Genomic DNA, 8,453 nt, shown 5'->3' on the forward strand with positions numbered 1-8,453 from the left:
CCCCCTTTGCTCTCACCTCCCTTCTCCCCATGCCAGCGATGGGTGTAACATGTTTGCAGAGTGACAGGGTGTTTTATCGGTCTTCGGCCAGCCCCGAGTGGATGGGGGTTTGCTGAAGCCATGGCATTTTTGCTTTCTTAGATCTGCCAGGCAGGCGTTGGATTGTGTCATTCGTAGGAGGTGAACGTCAAAGGAAGTGGGATCAACTGCTGGAGGAGGTTTGTAAGCCAGGTACTTAATATTTGGCTTCCTGGAAAAGCAAGGAAAAAAACCAAATTAGCAAAACAGGCAGCCTTTGTGTCTTTAGTTTTCCCATGTAATTAGAATAACACAATACCTATATGTGCCTGAGCACAGTTGGTTGTTTTGGTTTTTTTTGCTTGTTTTGGGGTTTTTTTTGTGGTGGTTTGGTTTTGTTGGGGTTTTTTTGCCTTGATTTATTCAGGATGGAGAACTACTGTATGTCCCTTTAAATAGTTCCACATGTTTTTGTGGATTCTGTTGAATGTTTATTCCAGTAACACAAATAATCCATGTTCTGTAAGTGCCCTCACAAATAATGCCATTTATTATCTGCTGCATTGTGTTGTCTTTTTTATTTGATGTAAAATGGTCTCTTAGAGTTAAAATTAGACAGAAGAGCCATTTGAGACTGTCTTGTTCATCACCAGCTGTGCTTTTTTTCAGAGGTGCATTAGTCTAAAGTTTTTTCAAGGGCAAAACACTGAGTTATTTTTAGGGGATAAAAATGATCTTCAGAAGAAAAGTATAGCTACTTATTTTTACGGTAATTGCTGTTTTATTTGACGTGTATAGATACTGCTCTACTAGGAATATTTCTTTCTCCTAAGCTGCTCTAGGTAAGAGGTATCTTTTGCAGTCCTTGTTCAGGCTAAGCTTAAAAATTAACAAGAGAAATATTTTCTCCAGAGGTTACCTGTGTCCTGGCTTATGGATTAGGCAAAAGGACCATATCTTTTCACGATGCTGTTTTTTCTTAAACCTTTGCCTATTTAATCACAGTGCAAGAGGCTTATTCCAGCTGTCCATGCTTCTGAAAATCTGTGCCATAACACGTTCTCCCATTGCCTCTCAGGCCGGGTTTAGGCCTGTCTGAGATGGGAGCAATCAGAATGTTTTTAGATAAACCCCTCTGAGTAAAGCAGCTTTTTTCCTGCTTGTATGGCTCCCAGTCTACATAGCTTTTTTGGCATTTAACCCTGCACTTGTTTTCCCACTGCTATCAGGAGGAAGGAAAGCTCAGTCAGCCCACGACGAAGTGTTCATGGGAGGTGTTGTCTTTAACACGGTCCCTCCCTCTGGCTTCAGCAAAGTGTTGTGGTGTAAATTCATTGATCTCTTTGATATTATTCCTGATTTACACAACAATAGGCAGTAGGTAAGTCAGCACAACAGTAAGTTAAGAAGCAGTGGGCCTTAAATATTTATCTGGTTTATTTTTAGCATGCCAATTGCAGCTATTTATATAGCAAGGAAGCAATGATACAATTCTGACTGGATTCCTCCTTCTCTTCAAATCTGCAATGGGGAGACAGTATTATTATTATTTTTGCCATGAGCTCTTGTTTATTATGTTAAATTTGCTCTGATTAATATGTTACAGACTTCATTTTTTAAGGGCCTCTTAGCCCCCACTTTTAAGCATAAGAGATCTCACTACTCGTCTAAAGGAGCATCAGTGCAGTCTAAGAGCAGCTGTGAAGCTGCCCCGTGGTGCTGTGCAGGTATTTATGCCTTACATGGATTTATCCCCACAGTTGTGAGGATGCTCCACAGTAAAGCCCCCAAACTGGTCTGGTACTCTTTAATGTCGTCTTGTACAGCAAAATGATAAAGCACATTTACGATTATTTGCTTACTACTAATATCCTCAAATAAAGTATATTGTCCTAAGAGAGGCTTTTGCTGGATGTAGGTCGGGCAGACAGTGGTGCTGGTGTGAGTGAGCCCAAACCTGTGCTAGTGTGGCAGGGAATGACATGCCCTCTAAAAGACACGTGAAGGATAAACTAGGCTGGTGGATGGAGATGTTAGAAAACAGTGTGTGGTTGTACATGCTGGCTCAGAAATCAGTACTTTTGGCTCTTAGGCTGCTAGTTTCCAAGTGGCTCAGCTTAGTAGTTACCAAAATGCATTGCTTTCTTTTGATTATGGATGGGCTGTGGTAAGCAGGTTGGTGATAATAGCCTGGTCTTTAGTTGGCAGATAACCTACCACTAATGTTGGTGTCCTGATTGATAGTTTGAGATTATGAAATTATGAGAGCCTGGGAAGGAAAAAGAGCTAACTGATAAAGTCAAGCCCCCTGGGTCTGCTACGAGCAGCCACAAGAGGTGGTACCATCCTGTAAAGAGGCCATGGGAACAAAGGAACAATGTCTTGTTCATGGATGAGTGTCTTGTCTGTCTGTCTCGCCCTTTCAGCTTTACCTTCATATTAACTGTTGTTGCTTTTCTTTGCTACCTTTATACACTAATCTCCAGTAATTGTTCTGTTATTTGATGAAGCACTCTTGGAAAAATGAGTTGCTAGCAGTGTTAAACAAATGCAAAAAGAATTCTTATCTTTCCAGTGTTTTTTAAAATGAAACTTTAGTTCTGATGTGCTCAACTGCCTTCATTATTAATCTCTGTATTGTCAGAGGAGCCTGTCAAGGTCTTTAAGATTAAGAAGCTCTTTTTTTTGTATTAAGAAGACTGTGATAACACCTTCCAATTACTTTATAATCACACTTTTGCACGACTGCTGCTGCAATTGCTGATGTACCATTGGGCTGGTCAGGGAGCCTGGAGCCAGGGGCATGTTTGGTAGGCCGTTTTTCTGATCTGGGCCTGTCCACAAGCCAGTGGCAGAGCTAACCTGGCTCAAAACCTAGTCCTTTATGTTGATGCTCTAAGCTTGAGTAATTTGTTAATAGGCAGTTGGTTTGTGGAAACCTTTTTGTGATGCTTCATGTGAGAAAATGCTCCCAAACAATTTTAAAGAGAGGTGGTAGCCTGCCTTGACTAAGGTATGGAGGATAGGGGAGTTGAAGGACCTGCTGCATTGCCTGACATCATGCTGAGGAAAGCATGGGCACCCCAGCAGGGACATCCCTACTAGTGTGTCCTTCTGACTTTGGGAGAGAATCCTTAATTTGACAGCTGGTAAAGCAACTGTCACTAGATTTAACCACAGAAATGGTGAGAAAGATGTTACAGCAGGGAGGCCAGTGCCTCTCATGGCTCTTGAGTACAAGACAATGGTAGCCTGTGGCTCTCTGCTGCCATGCAACCCATGAAGTTTTGGGGTGTCTTGCTGAGTCCTGTTCTTTCCTAGGTGTGTGCTCTGGCTGTTCCCACCCAGGCTGGCAGCTTTTTTAGCATATCCATAACCAAGCACTTCCAAACTACCCAAAACTTCTCCTTGCTCTCTCAGAGCCTGTTGGACTGTGTTGCTGACTGTTTCTTTTCACAGCCTGCCATTGCTCACCCGTGCACTTTTGTGCCCCTTCACCCCACACCCACGTGAAATCCAGTGGTGTGGAATTCCTGTTACCAGCAAAGCCTGCCAGCTTGGCATGCATCCCCTCCCTTCCCAGCATGCCTGGCATTTTTAAATTTCTGCTTTTCCTGCCTTCGGATCCAGCCCTCCTTCATTATAAAGTTTGTGTGCATCTCCAAACAGGCTGCCTAACAAATGATTTATTTTTATTTTTATTTTTTTCCTCAGCAACTCAGAATTTTTTGACTGCTGCATTTTTCCTATCTAAAAATAAACATGGGAGAGACTGAGAAATGTGCTACTGAATGATTAGGTAGAGATATGTCGGTGGCTTTTCTTGATTAATGGATTTACACTGTACATTACCCATAGGCAGCTTTCAAGCGTCTTTCCATAAAACAAGGTAATTTGCTCAAAGGGCAGTGTCCTGCAGAGAACCGATAAGCAGGAGGTACCTGGGGGGTGTGTGTGTGAAGGTCTAGGTGGGGAGAGCCAGGATGTACAGTCATTTTGCCCTGCTGGTCACAGCCACTGCTGCAGGCACTTGAGGAATGCAGGATGTGCCCCAAATAGGTCTTGACAAACATTCCCCGCTGCAGTCATTTCAGCCTTTCCCAGCATTCCTATTAGCTCTCGCTGACAGCAACAGGATTTTTGTAACCGGGACTGCAGCAGAGCACAAATGCTTTATTGCCCTTTTCGTGCCAGCCCAAATGTGAAGGTAAAGACTTGCTGTACTGACTCAGATGGGAGGTTGGACAAGCCTGGGCTCCCATCTCTGGCAGTGGCCAGAGAAGCTCTAGAGAGTCACAGAACAACAGAAATAGAAAGTAATCCTTTTCCCCACTCCGTCCTCCTTGCAAAGTGAGTGTCTCCAGCTCTGGCATCTATTCTAAGATAAGAAAGAGCAACCTAAAGAAATGGGGTGGTGAGGAGAGAGGCGTTCTCTTCAAAGTACCAGTTTTCTGATCTGGTGCCAAGTGCTACAAATGTACCTGCCAAATGCCCGTGTGATGGGACTTGTCCTAGGGCTTTACAGCATCACACCCCACTGTCTGTGCCTGCTCTTCTGCCTCTGTTGGAGACAGTAGGTTCCTCTGATGTTGAGACCACTGCCCAGCCTGAGCAAAACTCCTGCTGCTCCTGACTGCAGGGCATGTCTCTGGAGCATGAAGGAGCAGGAGAGCCCTGTCTATGCCTTTAGCAGGACAAGACATTAGTGAGAGCTGTAATTTCTTGTTGGCTAGCTGAGACTGGTGAAGGACCCATAGGCTGCACAGGGAGACAGCCTGTTTCACAGTAATGTGCTCTTTGTCACAGCCACTCGCGGATTGAGACCCCCCTTCTGAAAGTTAGGGTAGATGCTGGGCTGGTCCTGTAGTTCCTATCGTCTGTTTATGACCAACCTTGCACCATCCTGCTGTTTCCTCAATGTGCGGAGCCACACTCAGCCTAGTTATAAATCTGCTAAAGGTTGTGGCATCATTGCCATGCTTCTCTAAGGCACTGGAGCCTGGATAATCCCACCTTAGGATAAGGCCTCCTGAACTACCTGTATATTTACTACAGAAAATGCATGAGAGATGGAGGCAGAAGAGTGACTCCAAGTTGAAAGCCAAAACTCTTTGTTTCCATGAGATGCCAGGTTTCTTAATTGAACAGTGCTCTTCTAGCCTTTCCAGTTGTATAACATGGGTATTAAAGCAAAGGAAATATTTTGTCCATTTTTTTTTGTCAAAAGGTTTAAAGTTCACTGGATGGTGGTCTTCTGTCTTGGACATTTTCTTTGACTCCTGAAAAAAAACCTTCTAAAGCTTTTAATTTCAAAAGTAACCATTGTCTGGAAGAATCAGCTTTTCTTCTGTGTCATTAAACCCAAGTCTGAATTCCTGGAGTTGTTTCCAAAAGAAAGTGTCCATAGGCAGGTGCTATTTGCCATCTGATTCAGATCTTTGGCAGTTCCCACCTTCAAGCAAGCTTCCTTGGTGCAGCGATGTGCTGTGGGTCTGTTAAGCAGGCAAACACTGTTCCCAGCTTCAAAGAAGTTTCAAGTACCAAACACACCAGGGTGTCCTGCCAGCTCCATAAGGCAGACTGCAGGCTAAGAAGGTCAGAAACAACTTAGACACACCTGGAAACACTCCTAATGAATGAGAGCCTCATCTCTGTTGCTCAAGGTGTCCAGGAGCTCTGCAAAGATTTGAACAATGTGTGAGCCAGACAGGTGTGGCTTCAGCAGCTTGCATACCCCAAGAAACTCAGCAGGCTAATATCATGCAGCTAATGCTTGTGCATGTCTTAATTTGCTTGCATGTATGTCTCTCTAGCCCTTGTGTAGGGAGAGAAGATCTTTGCTCTTCCAGGTAACCAGATGCAGAAAGAAAGAAAAAAATCCATGGTTGTGTTCAAAGAAGGGTGAAAAGCCATGTCTGCTGGCATCAGGCTGGGAGACGCTCAGAATCCTCCTGTTTCACAGGAGGGTCACTGCTGCCAGTGGCACAGCTCTTCTCCTGCCCTTCCTGTCCACCCTGCCCACCCTCAGCAACGGCATCTTCCATCCCAAGATGCCCATCTTCTCTGAACTGACCTTGTGTGGCTGTGGAACATCTTTATAGAGTAACGTTAGTTTTGGAGAAAGACTTCGGCTGCTTTTGAGAATTAAGCACTTTTAAAGCATCTCTAAGTGAGCAAAGCTTGCAGTGCTTGCCATCATTGGCCAATGTTATGTAGGTTTATAATGCTCTGTACGTGTGTCCCATTGTTGGTTTTACTTCCTAGCTATGTGTTCAAAGAGTATTGTTTCTTTTGCTGTGAGTCATAACAGCACAGTCTGGAGAGAGAACATTGCTATGCCCAGTGAATATGGAGGTTTGACACTTTTGAAGAAGAGCAGTGGAAATCAGAAGGCTGTGAAGGGGTTACCCATTGTATGTGTAGAGACTGGCAACTGGGGGGGGAAAAGGGCAATGGGGAGAGTGCACATAAGCAATGGCTATAGAGTTCCTCAGCCTCTTTTAGCAGAAGGGTGGAATGTACATGGGCTCACTTTAATCCCTTTATTTGAAGGATAATTAAGGTTTGAAGTCTTACCTAAGTGGGTAACGTGGTTATGATGCTCAGAAATGGAGCCCAATGCTGAGATGTTCCCTGCAACTCAGGGTTTCCACAGTGGTACTGCAGGTGGGACCAGCTTTGGGCAGGCATCTGCACCAGTCGCTGCCACTTCTGTTCTGAGCCCTCATTAATAGCATTTTCTCCCTCATGAGAAAGCCTGAAAGGAGGTTGTAGCAAGGTGAGTGTCGGTATCTTGTCCCAAGTAACAACTGATAGAACAAGAGGAAATGGCCTCAAGTCACACCAGGGTGAGTTTAGGTTGGATATCAGGAAAGATTTCTTCACTGAAAGGGTTGTCAGGCACTGGAACAGGCTGCCCAGGGCAGTGGTGGAGTCACCATCCCTGGAGGGATTTAGAAGACATGTAGATGTGGTGCTGAGGGACATGGTTTAGTGGTGGATTTGGCACTGCTGAATTAATGGTGGACTTGATCTTAAAGGTCTTTTCCAACTAATGTGATACTGATGAGATTTAAATTATTTTGGTGATTTTGATGCAGAGCAATGGCATTGTAGATCCTGTGCTATTATTGATTTACTAGTATTGATTTTCAGCAGGGGTAATGGGCAGCCACCGCTAACCTCACCATTCATCACTTGGCACTCCTCAGAAGTGGACATTCTCTGGACAGTTTCTTGCTCACTGATGCTGCAATACACCCTACTCTTTCTGGTGCAAAGGCAGTGTTCCTCCTCTGTTCTCTACTGGCATCTGCAGGAAAGAAAATCTTCAGTTCCAGGCTGAAATAACTCCTGTGGTAGCTTTATGCTTTTGGTGTATTTGGAGCAGACATCAGACTAGAACCAGGCCTTCTGCCTAATTTGCTTTAGAAGTGGGGTTATTACCACTCACCATGTGTTTTAACAGCCACAGGGAGCCTGAACAACACCTTGGCAAATGAGTTCTTTCATATTTAAGACCCATGTTTTTACAACTGGTTCTCTGTAGTGTCACACCTTGAAATCGGGCTCACGGGTGTTGTGGGGAACATGGCAGGTGCATCTACAGGGCTATATTTGACTTCTGGTACTTTTTATTACTGCAAGTGTCAGTGTCATGCCTGAAATTAGATGATGCTTGTAACAAAGCCAGGCACACCTTGTTCTGCTGCTCTCAGTCCTTTTACCAGCACTGCTGAAAGACACAGTTTAGCTGGGAAGTAGCTAAGGAAGTTACTAAGGAAGTAGCTGGGCCAGAGGGGATGCCAGGGCTAGGCATCTTGGTTTGGTTGCCAGTCCTTTCAAGTGAGACTTGACCACAAACTTGTGAACCTCAGGCACCTAGGAACTGTGATTTATTCCTTAAAGCTGGTATATCCCCTGACACAGAAACTGCTTTAACCCCTTTAGTGACAGTTTGTAGCACAAATCCTGGCTGCTTAATTGGATTTATCATGGCTATTGGGAGCATAAATGTGTTTACAGATTTGTTGTGAAAGCTTTTCTGTGTGTTTTTCACATAGCAAGTCAACTTCCATGTGGTGCAATTATGCTCAAGATGTTCCCTGTAGCCCTGGAGTGGTGTCAGATTATACTGTGTGTGCATGTTGTTCTTCAAAAGGATTTTGTCTGAGGCACGATGGGCTGTGTTGAAGGGAGAAAAAGAGCTTTGTCTTTATTAAGAAAAGCATGCAAAGCTTAAAACACAAGAAATTCTGTCAAAACCTGTTGTTTTATTAAAGAGAGATGCTTGTCTCTGTCTACTGAAAAGTGAAACTTTTTCCCCATTAACTCCCCGCTCCATCCAACTCTGCCAGAGTCCAACCATCTGCAGCTTGCTCCCTTTGTGCTGCTGCCTTTTGTCTCTGAAATGTTTGCTTCAGCCCTTCAGCAGA

General features: G+C 44.3%; 1 protein-coding gene across 1 annotated transcript in view; it reads right to left on the reverse strand.

The window, feature by feature from the left end:
• Nucleotides 1-8,453, reverse strand: part of TMEM194B (transmembrane protein 194B) — a 24,341-nt gene that overhangs the window by 15,727 nt on the left and 161 nt on the right. The gene's annotated exons all lie outside the window — the stretch shown is intronic.

This window comes from Chaetura pelagica, unplaced genomic scaffold (genome assembly GCF_000747805.2).
Source record: "Chaetura pelagica isolate M959 unplaced genomic scaffold, ChaPel_1.0 scaffold33, whole genome shotgun sequence".
Classification (NCBI taxonomy): domain Eukaryota; kingdom Metazoa; phylum Chordata; class Aves; order Apodiformes; family Apodidae; genus Chaetura; species Chaetura pelagica.